Source organism: Salvelinus namaycush, chromosome 25 (assembly GCF_016432855.1).
Source record: "Salvelinus namaycush isolate Seneca chromosome 25, SaNama_1.0, whole genome shotgun sequence".
Lineage (NCBI taxonomy): Eukaryota > Metazoa > Chordata > Actinopteri > Salmoniformes > Salmonidae > Salvelinus > Salvelinus namaycush.
Genome location: NC_052331.1, coordinates 19071990 through 19086227, shown reverse-complemented (window position 1 = coordinate 19086227; position 14238 = coordinate 19071990). Strand labels below are relative to the sequence as shown.

At 42.3% G+C, this 14238-nt stretch overlaps 1 protein-coding gene and 1 long non-coding RNA gene across 2 annotated transcripts in view; both read left to right on the top strand.

Moving 5' to 3' along the window:
- The window catches only part of LOC120019828 (potassium voltage-gated channel subfamily H member 6-like), an 82360-nt gene that overhangs the window by 52764 nt on the left and 15358 nt on the right, over positions 1–14238 (top strand). The window lies entirely within an intron of this gene.
- LOC120020324 lies at positions 5247–7504 on the top strand. The gene is made up of 3 exons (XR_005472432.1): positions 5247–5560; positions 6330–6479; positions 6954–7504. It is a non-coding gene; the product is annotated as an uncharacterized LOC120020324 (long non-coding RNA).

Here is a 14238-nt window from a genome sequence, read left to right as displayed (position 1 = left end):
CGTAACAAAATGTGGAAAAAGTCAAGGGGTCTGAATACTTTCCGAATGCACTGTAAATAGGAGGTTGTTCCTTTGCATGGTGTGGTAGCTGATACTTTGGCCTATCAAAATATTGATTTTACATTTTGTAATAAGACAAATATTTGTGGGGGGAAAAGTTGAGATTGTCCCTTTTTCAAGAATCCCTGAACTCTAAAACAGCAACATTATCTCTCAGCCTTATGGCAAAATGTATAGAATAGCATGAGATTAGCTATAATACTGCATATGTGACTCGTTTCAGGAAACTAGGCGTATGTCGCATGTCACTACTTTCAATCAAAATGCATTTTTTGTCAGAAATGACTTCTGGAACATGTGAACTTTCATGTGCCTTAATAACAAACTTGTATGCCATCTGTAAATACGAATAAAATTGTTAAATTACGAGCCTAGTTGGTTTAGCCACAGAAAAAGACCTTCCTGCTAGCCTTGATTGGCTGAGCTAATGAGTGGGCTGGACATGCCGAGAGATGAGTTTCGGATTGATCTGCCATGTAGCAAGCTTCTGTCTATTTGAGCTGGTCAGTATATGTAGGTAATCCTGTCTAATGCAGCTTTTAAAAAATATATTGCGTAGTAGAACTGCATAAGTGTTGCTCTCCACTTTCTGGGGGACCGAATTTTGAAATCAGTGGAATTAGAGTATGATAGCTAAGGAGATGGAGAAAACACCTGTCTCCGGATTACATCTTCAAATTAAGGGCAACCATGGCATCCATGACAGAGGGGGAGAAGCGTCTATCCATGTATACAGGTAAGATAGTCTAGCTAGCTACATTTTCCAATATTACACTTTTCTAATTTTGTCAAAAAGTAGCTAGCTTGCTAACTTTAGCTGGCTGGCTCACTAGCTAATGTTACGTGTATGATATGTGTCGTAATATTATTCGTATCTCAGAGCCATTTGCTTTGCTAGTTATAGCCTAATGTTAGCTAGCTAACATTGGACATGGTTGGTTAGCTACCTGCAGATTCATGCAGGCTAGTAACGTCATGAGTTGCGATTAAGGTTCATTGTTTAGCTAGTTAGCTAAATGTCTTAACAAAAGACTCATGATGTCACTGCGACAGCTGTTGATAGACGTAGCTGGTAAATTCGCTCTGGCTATCTACTCCGATTTCAGAACACTCTCGTCTGAGTGTGCCAGAGCGCAGAATAACTGACAAATTTACAAACGCTCAACACCCGTTGAATATGGCCAATGTCAGTAAACGTTGGCAAAAAAAGCAATTGTTGCCATCAGCACAATTGCAGTCACCAACACCCTGGATTACATAAAAACAGCTTTGCTATGGCGAGTAAAATGGTCAGAGTGAGCTATTCTCTCATTTGTGTCTGGAAGTAGCTAGCAAGCTAGCCAACGTTAGCCCGTTAGCTTGGGTGCTTGACTGCTGTTGTTAGGACAGAACGCTCGGATGCTGAATGGGTGTAGACAAAGAAGAGCTCTCCAATGGTATACCAAAACAATCAAAGGCCTTTTTCTTAAAAGTGAGGTTCCAAGTTTATCAACTTTCAAAGCAGAATTACTTTCCCATTGTTCCTCAACTGTAGTGTATGATATACCCTTTTCTAGCTCTGAGTCTCTACTTTTATCCAATGTAAAAAAACACATTTTAAAATGTTGTTACATAAGTCCGAATCAAACCGGTTGGTCACATATTGTTCTCTGCCCCATTAAAAAATAAAACAATTAAACAAGTAGTGGCCTTGGACCTTGAGGTGGGCCCCATGAAACTGTGTGACCATCAGAGGATTAGGGGGAAGTTGCCCCTATATGCTTTTCTAGGGTAATTTTTGCCTTTTTCCACTAAATGGTTAAGGTTTGGATTGGGGGAGGGGAAGCTGATCCTAGATCTGTATCTAAGAGAAACTTTACCCTGGAGCGGCCATTAGACATGGGGTGGAATCTGATGTTGTAAACAGATCACTCCTAGCACTACATCATGCTGGAATTGAGTCATGAGTCGGCGAGAGACAGTGTTTAGTTTTATCCTCGGCAAGTCATTAATCCATCCATAGTGTTAACAGAAACAAGACAAGCATTTCGCTGTAAAGCTTGGTGAATTGAAAATAAATCCAGCAATGGCTCACACAGGTGAATATGTCCACCTACTGTCCAAAAAAAGAGAGAAATGGTTCTTATGATACTAGTTATAGTAATGGTTCATCATAGTCATCTCCATACTTGGAGACGCAGATTAGTTATAGCGTGGATAACCAAAGACTGCTACATAACCAAGTATATGTAGCACAGTGCACAGTAGGGGAGTTTCTCCGGTCAAGGAACCAACATCCATCTTGGCAAACCAGTGCCCTTGAACACCATACTCAGTCAGTAAAGCATAACGCACCTCATGCCCAGGCAGCCAGGCAAATGGAATCCCATGTCCCAGGGGCCCTTGTGCAGGAAGATTTATTGCAGGCTGGATAAGTGGGCTTCCCCTGTGCAGTGCAGTGCAAAGCAGAGGTGCTCACTTGTTACTGTGACTAGAAGTTTCTACCACATAAGGACATGTCCTACAATCTTAGAAAAAAGGTTTCCAAAAGGGTTATTCGGCTGTACCCACAGGAGAACCCTTTTTGGTTCCAGGTATAACTATGTTGGGTCCAATGTAGAACCCTCTGTGGAAAGGGTTCTACATGGAACCAAAAAGTGTTCTTCAAAGAGTTCTCCTATGAAGACAGCCGAAGAGCCCTTTTAGGTTCTAGATATCACCTTTTTATTTTAAGAGTGTATTTAAGAGAAATAGAGGTTTGGATGTTGGAAATGTTCTCTCATTTACAATACCCTGTTCATTGTCTACTGTATGTCGGTGATACACTGCAAAGGTATGTCAATCCCTTGACACAGGGAATAATATAGTTTTGTAATTATATTGTCTTAGGGGAGAACCGGGATGAAAGTAAAGTAAAACTTTGTTTTTTTCCTAATTACTCAGAGATCAATAGAGCTGGAGACACCATATTTTTTATATACAGTACCAGTCAAAAGTTTGGACACACCTACTCATTCAAGAGTTTCTTTATTTTTTTACTATTTTCTACATTGTAGAATAATAGGGAAGACATCAAAACTATAGTAACCAAAACAATGTTAAACAAATCAAAATATATTTTAGGTTCTTCAAAGTAGCCACCCTTTCCCTTGATGACAGCTTTGCACACTCTTGGCATTCTCTCAACCAGCTTCACCTGGAATGCTTTTCCAACAGTCTTGGAGTTCCCACATATGCTGAGCACTTGTTGGTTGCTTTTCCTTCACTCTGCGGTCCAACTCATCCCAAATCATCTCAATTGGGTTGATGTCGGGTGATTGTGGAGGCCAGGTCATCTGATGCAGCACTCCATCACTCTCCTTATTGGTCAAACAGCCCTTACACAGCATGGAGGTGTGTTGGTTTATTGTCCTGTTGAAAAACAAATTATAGTCCCACTAAGCGCAAACCAGATGGGATGGCGTATCGCTGCAGAATGCTGTGGCAAGCCATGCTGGTTAAGTGTGCCTTGAATTCTAAATAAAATCACTGACAGTGTCACCAGCAAAGCACCCCCACACAATCACACCTCCCCCTCCATGCTTCATGGTGGGAACCACACATGCGGGGATCATCTGTTCACCTACACTCTCACAAAGACACGGCGGTTGGAACCAAAAATCTCAAATTTGGACTTATCAGACCAAAGGACAGATTTCCACCTGTCTAATGTCCATTGCTTGTATTTCTTGGCCCAAGCAAGTCTCTTCTTCTTATTGGTGTCCTTTAATAGTGGTTTCTTGATTTTTGCGACTACACTTGAAGAAACTTTCAAAGTTCTTGAAATGTTCCGTATTGACTGAACTTCATGTCTTAAAGTAAGGATGGACTGTAATTTCTCTTTGCTTATTTGAGCTGTTCCTGCTGTAACGGATGTGAAATGGCTAGCTAGTTAGCGGGTACGCGCTAATAGCGTTTCAATCAGTTACGTCACTTGCTCTGAAACCTAGAAGTAGTGTTGCTCCTTGCTCTGCAAGGGCCGTGGCCTTTGTGGAGCGATGGGTAACGATGCTTCGTGGGCGACCGTTGTTGATGTGTGCAGAGGGTCCCTGGTTCGTGCCCGTGTCGGGGCTAGGGGACGGTTTAAAGGTTTAAAGTTATACTGTTACATTGATGCTGTTGACCCGGATCACTGGTTGCTGCGGAAAAGGAGGAGGTTGAAAGGGGGGTGAGTGTAACGGTTGTGAAATGGCTAGCTAGTTAGCGGGTACGCGCTAATAGCGTTTCAATCAGTTACGTCACTTGCTCTGAAACCTAGAAGTAGTGTTGCCCCTTGCTCTGCAAGGGCCGTGGCTTTTGTGGAGTGATGGGTAACGACGCTTCGTGGGTGACCGTTGTTGATGTGTGCAGAAGGTCCCTGGTTCGCGCCCGTGTCGGGGCGAGGGGACGGTCTAAAGTTACACTGTTACACTGCCATAATATGGACTTGGTCTTTTACCAAATAGGGCTATCTTCTGTATACCACCCCTACCTTGTTACAGCACAACTGATTGTCTCAAACGCATTAAGAAGGAAAGAAATTCCACAAATTAACTTTTAACAAGGCACACCTGTTAATTGAAATGCATTCCAGGTGACTTCCTCCTGAAGCTGGTCGAGAGAATGCTAAGAGTGTGCAAAGCTGTCATCAAGGCGACGGGTGACTACTTTGAAGAATCTCAAATATAAAGTATATATATGTATATTTGTTTAACACTTCTTTGGTTACTACATGATTCCATATGTGTTATTTCATAGTTTTGATGTCTTCACTATAATTCTACAATGTAGGTGTGTCCAAACTTTTGACTGGTACTGTATATATATGTCATTTTCCATTAGCAACTGTAATTTCATTTATAGGGTTAATGAGTTGAAATTAAAGTGGAATTTCACCCTGGCTCTGTCATGGCATATAATTATTACTATATTAGCTTTACTTTTTTTGTCATAAACCTAACAATTATCCAAACCGCAAGCTAGAACTAGCACATTTTCATTTCACTGGTAGAATCGGGAAGTTTTCTACTTTCTGTGTATTCCTCTGCTCATAGTGAACCACAAAGTCCGACATTCATAGCGAATGCAGATACGGTCCGCTAAGGTAGATGGCAACGTTGATGATGGCGTTGTGTACTTTGAGCGAACAACACACAGCAATCTCAGAACTCCTGAAGGCAAGTATTTTTGTTGTTGACAATGTTTGTTTTTCACAAACCTTTGTCATCATGCCTGTGAGGTGTTCTGTGCCTGGCTGTGCTAATTACAAACAAGTGTGAAAATGTGTTATCTTTCACTATTCTACCTACCAGAGATTTACCCCGATGCTGCCAGTGGCTTGCAGATATCAAGAATGATGCCCCTTACGATGACCAAAGATTATCATAGGGATTCTCAGGCTGAACTGATATGATGGGGAATCCATTTCGACTACAGCTGAGAAGTGATGCGATACCATACATTTTTTCCCCTTCACAACAAAACGGAAGATTCTCGATTACAGGTAACCTAACTGGATTTTATGATTTAGCTCATGGCTTTGAGTTCAACACAGGACTATAACATTAGCTAGCTAGCTAACGTTACAGTCCTGTATTGAACTCTGAAAGCCATCAGCTAAATCATATAGCTATCTTTTTTGGTATACACACTGTCAATCAATTTCACTTATGCCATGGTAGTCACTGCTAGACTGGTAGCTACCTTCAGCAGCAGAGTAAACATGTTTGTTCATTATATCTTTGACTGACGTTATCTAATACAAGCTAGCTAACGTTAGTAAATAAAAGTAACTCAATCTGGTAGGCATCTATTACACCCTTGCCTGGAAAACACTCCGTTACTAAAAAGGGAATTGTCGATATAGCTAACAAACTCTGTTTTTGTGTTGGTAGCAATGACGAACCTGTATAAATCATCTATGATTAGTTAGTTGGTTCTCAGTCAGTTTCAGCTGGCTAGCAATCTTCCTGCCAATTTGAAGACGCTAGTTAGCTAACATTAGCTGACAATATTGAAATGTCCATGTTAGGTGTGCTATGCTAGCCAGTTTAATAGAGATCAATACAATTAGTGGGGTGGTTAAATTGTGTATTTTGTTGTAGATAGTACCAAGATGTCCTACCAAGCTGACAGCTAATATTTACAGTAAGCATGGCATAAACATGAATTAGGTAGTGTTTGTGTTATGGTGTTAGAGGTAGCCACAGGGTACCTTCCTTCCAGACCATGTAATCAATTTAGTCTACCCCTCTTCTCTTTGTAAAACTCAGGTTATCTGGAGTCATTCCAGTGACAGTGCCCCACTGAAAAATACCCCAAAGCGGCGGCATTTTGGGTACACGAGCATGAGGGAGGGGAAACCTTGTGGTTATGAAGCACAACAAGATTGTGGGACAGAAACCAGCAAGGGACACTGAAAGGTATAAAATCAAGACTACAACAGTAATGACACAATCACCTCATTCCTCTCTCTGTAGACTCTCAAAACACAATACAAAGACATGTCTACAAAAATCCCCTGCAAAGGGCTACTATTGACAAGAATGATCTGTCAGTCAATGGTCTGGGGGAGGTTTACAGACAGTACTTTGAGATGAGGAAGGGGATTTTGGTAGTGCAGGGTTGTGCTTAGACAGTAAATGTATTGTTGTGTATGACAACAATTGAGAGATGCCATTTCTCCTCAATCTACCATACACGACAATTCATACTGTGTAAAAACTGCCCTCCTAACTATGTTGACTGATCTTTCCTCTCAAAATCAGCACCCATTGTCCCTAAACAATACACTAGCCGGTCCCATTCAGTTGACACCTTTACCAACAAAGGCATGTTGCCCTATGTTCCTTCCACAAAACATGTAAAATGCTAACACCACAACCTTGTCTTTCCAGGAGATGTGCAAAACCAGCAAATCTTCTGCAAGAGGACCAAACAGTTGGTGGTTAAGAAGCCATACACCACTTTCTGCAGAACCTTACCCAGCTGGCCGTTCAGACAGGACAAGACCATTCGCCATAAGCACAAAGAGTCTCAGCTTCCCCAGCCCACCATGCCAAACACCATTGGCAGTGTACTGAAGCCGGATAAAGCCCAATTCTGATCTTTTTTTCACTAATTGGTCTTTTGACCAATCAGATCAGTTCTGAAAAAGATCTGATGTGATTAAGACCAATTAGTGCAATAAAGATCAGAATTGGTCTGCCTGTGTAAACGCAGCCAGTGTGGCTCAGCATAAGACCATGTTGCACAAGGGTCTCCAACCCTGTTCCTGTAGAGCTACCCTCCTGTAGGTTTTCGCTCCAACCCCAGTTGTAACTAACCTGGGTCAGCTTATCAACCAGCTAAATGAAAACGTACAGGACGGTAGCTCTCCAGGAACGAAGTTGGAGAGCCCTGATGTAGAACCACTATAAAATAAATATGGATATTTTCTATCAATCTTTGAAATTTGTCTGCCTTTATGGATTCACAGAAGATATTTATAAGCTGTACAGGGCTCTGTAGCATCAAACAAATGCTAAACATTCCGATATCCAAAGAATATTTGTCAAAATCTAAAATACAGGGAGTTTACACTGGTTAATGTTAACTGACGACATCTTGTCTATTTCAAGTCTTCTCTCATTGATCGAGAAAAGGTGGGTGTCCACCACAAAGTGCTGCATGTCATGATAACATAACTGTCTAGATCAATGGGAGAAGACTTGAAATAGACAAGATGGAGGCAAAAATACATACACATTTGTTGGATTACTTCATGGGGCTCATGAATCAACTGCTTGAAATCCAGCATAATGTCTAACCCCTTGAGAGGGATGCAGTTCGCGGGATACAGTTCTGCTACAATGACACATGCAGGCAAAGTAATTCTGTTTCTGTATCTAGAAATAACTCGCACCACACGTTATTGTCCCAAGACAAAAAAATATTGAACTGTGCCAGCATAACATTAACATTAGGGTTGAACATGCATACATGTGGACAGGCACAGATATTACATTACAACAATATCTAGCCTAATAATAGAAAGAAATATGGCATAACCCTCAACCTTTGCACAGTGACCAGACCATACAAATGAGCCTAGGTAGGTAGGCAGACAGACATGGCTGTAGGTAGATACTATCAGGCATGCTTAGGCAAATGTTTATTGTAAAACCAGCTTCAATTTTTGAGATTTGCAACAGTACATTTTTGTATTATTGTTTCTCCTCAAATGTTTGATAGTAAACCTAGATAAGTTAGCTGGCTTGCTGGATATAAAATAATTGTTCTTTACATCTGTTTGGAATCCTATCTTGCATTATGCCTAGAATTTTGTGAAATTAAAATGCATCCATGGTCATGATCATAACCAATGTCAATCCTCGTCAATCATGTTACATAGCTAGCTAGTAAAATTATTTACCGTTGCTGACACTACACATGTTTGCTAACAGGTTACAAATGTAAAGCGAGGCATATAAGTTAGCAGTCGCCAGGCTAACTAGCCAGCCAACTCCAGTCATGCTAACGTTTGCTGGTAAACCTAGCTTTAGGTGGCTGGTTGTAACCTTGTAGCTTGCCATATCTATGACTAAAACGAGAAGAGGTTTTACAATTGAGATACAAAAGATCTCTGATTGTAAAACCTTTTCTATTTTAGTCATAGATATGGCTACCGGTAGTTGTTTAGCTAACTTAGCTAACTACCTAGCTAGGTTAGCAAACAGAACCATTGTTTGATTTTCTCCCACTGTAACAGTTTGTTAGCCAGAAATACACAATATGGGTTTCAGTAGATAAACTAAAGTTAGCTAGCTAGGTGGCTTGCAGGAAAAATAACTTACTTAGCTAGGCACCGTAATTTTCATCTGCCCTCTTGGTGCTTGCATTGTCTGTGCTTCTAACGTTAGCTAAATCCAACTCTTTGTTTCGAATCCTCTTCAGTCATTTCCAGTTATAAATATATAGTTAAATGTCACCATGTAGCTAATAGAACATTCTTCATCGTCGAATTTGTGTTGATGGGAGGAATCACTTGAAGCCATTGCTTCTGGTCAGTACTTTCAGTTTTGCCAAAAGGATTGTATTAGTGTCCGCCTCCTTCTTAAAAAAGCGCCCACCACAAGTTGTAGTGTCAGATATCGTAAAAAATGTGTCTACTTGTATATTTAGCAATGAATCTGCCGATAGGAACATTGCTGAAAGACATCCAATGGTTCTATCGAACAAGTACAACCATATCTACACGCACAAAGATGTATAGTGCAATCAGTATACCGGTAACATACAATCTTCACGAAATGCCACAAAGCAGATTTATTTATAGATCTTGCACCCCCGTATCAATACACCGGAAGCCATCATAGAGTGTATCATTCACCGCCCGAAGCCCAAACCTGCCTTCCTCCTGGTTAATTATGTGTGAAACACATCTCACTGTCCTAGAAATACCTTGGATATAATGAAAACAAGCTCATACCCCCCCCAGGGTGAACTTCCCCTTTAAATAGACAGAGAACAGAACTACCACAACTTTACTTTTTTTAGTACAGGCGGGGCGGAGTAACAGCTGGGGAGAAGTGTACAAAATCTGTCTTATTTCCATGTTTCTGGTTTGTAATCGTCGTTACTTTCAACAAATGTACTATCAAGTTTGTGTCGATTTTTGTTGATAACTCGGCAAAACATGGTTGACATGTGCTGTTTCTTTCGCAGGGAGGTTGTTCTCCACATTAGGAACTTGCTGACTTCATTACGTAATTCTAGTTTCTGTGTTATCTGAGAAAATGGGCGTGTTACTTTCACCCCATGTTGCTTTCGTCCCGGCTCTCCCCTAGTTAATGAGCAGTCTTTTATTATCTCTGTATTTCTCTGATGTTTCAGTTGGTGTCCAACATTGGTCCATATCAGAAACTTAGAGTGCAGATATTTAACTTTTATAGAACAGAATAGCATAACAATATCAGTGGTAATCTGTATTAGAGTGCATCCCAAATGTCAACCTACTCATTTAGGACACTAATGTGCACCCAGGGCCCATAAGGCTGTGGTCAAAAGTAGTGTACTATATAGGGAATAGGATTGCCATTTGGGACACAGACTTTGGATGCACATTAGGTCATGCATTGTTACAGCTGGGCGGACTAATCTAGAGTGTTGATTAGGTTGGAGGCTGATGAAGGCCCCATCCCTCTTGCTATTGGACGGCTTCTAAGGACTCTGACTTACTTCAAGGGGAGAGTCAGGGTTTGAGTCAGGAGATGCTGAAGGACTCAGGGTGGATTCAGGACAGAGAGTGGAGGTGTCAGGGATCCTATTGGCTGGTGGTTCCATTCTCGGAAGCATCAGTCAGAATGACAAATTTCTGTAGAGATGCTGATTGAATCTCCCAAACCCCCAAAGTACGCAAATCACTTAATTTCAATTTGTAGCGAAATAAACAGAGCAAAATAATTCATCCAAATCTAGAAAGAGCACTGGAGAGGTATAGCAAGATGCAGTCTGAACTGAAGAATTTCATTTTCAGTTTGCCATTGAGGACAGGCCATCAGATACTGAAAACCTATCCACTTTTTACTCAGTTGTGAAGTGAGCAAACAAACATATGAGAAGAGGAGACTCAAGTTTCAAGTTTTATTAGTCGTACAGTATGTATGGGGTACACATGGTATACAGTGCATTCAGAAAGTATTCAGACCCCTTGACTTTTTACGCATTTTATTATGTTACAGCCTCATTCTAAAATAGAATATCCCATAATGACAAGGCAAAAACAGGTTTTTAGATATGTTAGCAAATTTATAAAAAATAAAACACTGAAATATTACATTTACATAAGTATTCAGACCCTTTACTCAGTACTTTGTTGAAACACCTCTGGCAGCGATTACAGCCTTGAGTCTTCTTGGGGATGACGTTACAAGCTTGGCACACCTGTATTTGGGGAGTTTTTCCCATTCTTCTCTGCAGATCCTCTCAAGCTCTGTCAGGTTGGATGGGGAGTATCGCTGCACAGCTATTTTCAGGTCTCTCCAGAGATGTTCGATCGGGTCCAGGCTCTGGCTGGGCCACTCAAGGACATTCAGAGACTTGTCCCGAAGCCATTCCTTCATTGTCTTGGCTGTGTGCTTAGGGTCATTGTCCTGTTGGAAGGTGAACCTTCGCCCCAGTCTGATGTCCTGAGTGCTCTGGAACAGGTTTTCATCAAGGATCTCTCTTTACTTTGCTTCGTTCATCTTTCCCTCGATCCTGACTAGTCTCCCAGTTCCTGCCGCTGAAAAACATCCCCACAGCATGATGCTGCCATCACCAGGCTTCACCGTAGGTGTAGTGTCTTAGCTCTTATTACTTATTTATATAATAAGAAAGACTCTGAATACAAGAAATTGAACTGGAGCTTCACATTTACTAAAACGAGTTAGTACCAGAATAACATAGAGCAACACTGCACATGACCAAGGGTGCTCCATTCTTAAAGGGGACATCAGTAATTAACAGAACATAACATTCCTTCTCTTATACAATCAGAGTTACTTTTACCAAACCACAACTGAAACATTTCCCAGAACTTGTTGTAGTTATTTGCATCTTTTGATTTGAACTTGAACAGTTCGTTTTTGTTTCTTTGTTTATAAGTCCAGTCTGTCTGGTGGACGGTGCCTTCGTTCTCGGTAGCGCCTAGGATTGTCTGGAGGCTCCTGAACATCCTCAGTGTGTGCTTGTTCCATTATAGCTTCTGCTATAGCAGCACCTTCATCAACACACTCCCTTCTTTCAGCCTGGGGTCTCTTTACTGCCCCACCGTCCTCTACAGTTCCCTGTGTGTCACTCTCAGGAGCTCTCTGTGCCTGTTCTCTCTCGATTGTTGTGCTGTTTTCCGTGGAATGCATTTGGTTAATGTGACGCCGCCACGTTATGTCTGGGCTCACTTGAACCTGGTAAGTTCTGGGTCCCGTTTGTGTATGTACGGTCCCTCTTGTCCATTTCCCTCCCCTTCAGTGTCTCGCACCATCACTTCCTGTCCTGTTTGGAGATGGCGCTCCCTGCCACCGGAGAGCATCTTGGCTTGTTTGTTCAGCACTTCATTACGCCTGTTTGGCTTCATGATGTCCAGCTGTGTGCGGAGAGGCCTCCCGAACATCAGTGCGGCTCGGCTTTCATTTGTCGTGGCATGTGGGGTGTGTCGGTAGGAGGCCAGGACCTTGGCCAGTTTTGTTTGCAAAGTCCCTTCGTCTCGTTTTGCTGCACAGAGTCATTGCTTTAGGGTTTGCACAAAACGTTCTGCCAGCCCATTGGTGGCAGGGTGGTACGGAGCTGAGGTTGAGTGTTTGATTCCATTTACTGACATGAATCTTGTAAACTCGTCACTTACAAAAGCTTGCGCGTTGTCCCTTACCAGCTGCAGCGGCAATCCGAAGCGTGCAAACATTGTTCTGAGACACTCTATCGTCTGAGCTGAGGTGGAGGAGTCAGTGCAAAACATCTCTGGCCATTTGGAATGGGCATCAACTATAACCAGAAACATGTGCTTTTCAAAGAGACCAGCGTAGTCCACATGAATTCTCTGCCATGGCTCTGTGGGCCATTCCCATGGGTGGACTGGGACAGGAGTAGGCATGTGAAGGGTTTCCAAACATCCGCTACAGTTCTTCGCCATGTTTTCTATCTGTTGATCCAGACCTGGCCACCAGAGGTGGCTCCTTGCGAGCAGCTTCGTTTTGACAATTCCAACATGACCTTCATGTAGTTGCTGCAAAACCTGATGTTGGCATTTCTGGGGTATCATGACTCTCATTTCCCACATCAAACATCCTTGGTACGTTCGAATTTTGTTTCTCTGCTGGAAATACGGAGTCAGCTCCTTTCTGCCAGTAGCTGGCCATCCTGACATGGTGTAGGTGTACACTTTTGACAAGGTCACATCTTTCCTTGTCTCCTGTTTGATAACTGTGCTTGTGACCGGTAGTGCCTCGAGCTGAGCGGTATGGAAAATGTCCACTGCATCCACACTCCTTTGTCTTTCTCTTGCACACGGCAGTCTGGATAATCCATCTGCATTTGTGTGGAGGGACGACAGCTTAAACTCAATGTCATACATATGACTGGCAAGGAACAAGGCATATCGCTGGAACCTGGCTGCTGTCATTGCCGGAATGCCTTTCTTTGGACTGAAAATGGAAAGCAACAGCTGGTGATCCGTAACCAGTGTGAAACGCTTGCCATATAGGTATGCGTGGAATTTCTTGACGCCCCACACTAGTGCCAGTGCTTCTTTGTCGATTTGTGAGTAGTTTTTCTCTGCATCATTCAATGTTCGTGACGCAAATGCAACTGGCCTCTCTGACCCATCTTTCAGTGTGTGTGAAAGGACGGCCCCTAAGCCTTAAGGGGACGCATCACAAACCAACTTCACTGGCAGTTCAGGGTTGTAATGCATCAGGACCTGTTCAGATGTGATGAGCCGTTTTGCCTCAAGAAATGCATTTTCACACTGTTCTGTCCACCGCCATGTCCTATTCTATTCCAGTAGCTGATTTAGAGGCTTGATTACTGCTGAAAGGTTTGGGAGGAATCTTCTGTAGTAATTGATCAGTCCCGTAAAAGATCTCACTTCTGTGATATTTTGTGGTTGTGGTGCCTGTACCACTGCATCGATGTTGTCCTGTGTTTTGTGCAATCCCTTGCGGTTGATTTCATGTCCACAGAAGACAATCCTGTCTTTGAAGAACTCACACTTCTGTAAGTTTGCCTGTAGACCATTCTCTTTCAGTCTTTTCAGGACCACTTCCAGGTTAGCCAGGTGCTCTTTGTCGGTGCGTCTTGTTATGATCATGTCATCCAGGATACACTGGGTTCCTGGGATTCCTTGCAAAATCTGGTCAATAGTTTGTTGCCAAATGGCTGGGGCTGATGCAATGCCAAAAACCAGGCGGTTATACCTGTATAGACCTTTGTGTGTGTTTATTGTCAGGTACTGTTTGCAGCTCTCTTCAACCGATAGCTGCAGGTAAACCTGTTTCAGATCGATTTTACTGAAGTGTTTCCCACCAGCTAGTGCAGCAAAGATGTCATCCAGACGTTGCAGGGGGTATTGGTCCACATGCAACATTGAATTCACAGTTACCTTGAAGTCCCCACACATTCTAACAGACCCGTCTTTCTTCACAATAGGAACTATGGGTGTGGCCCATT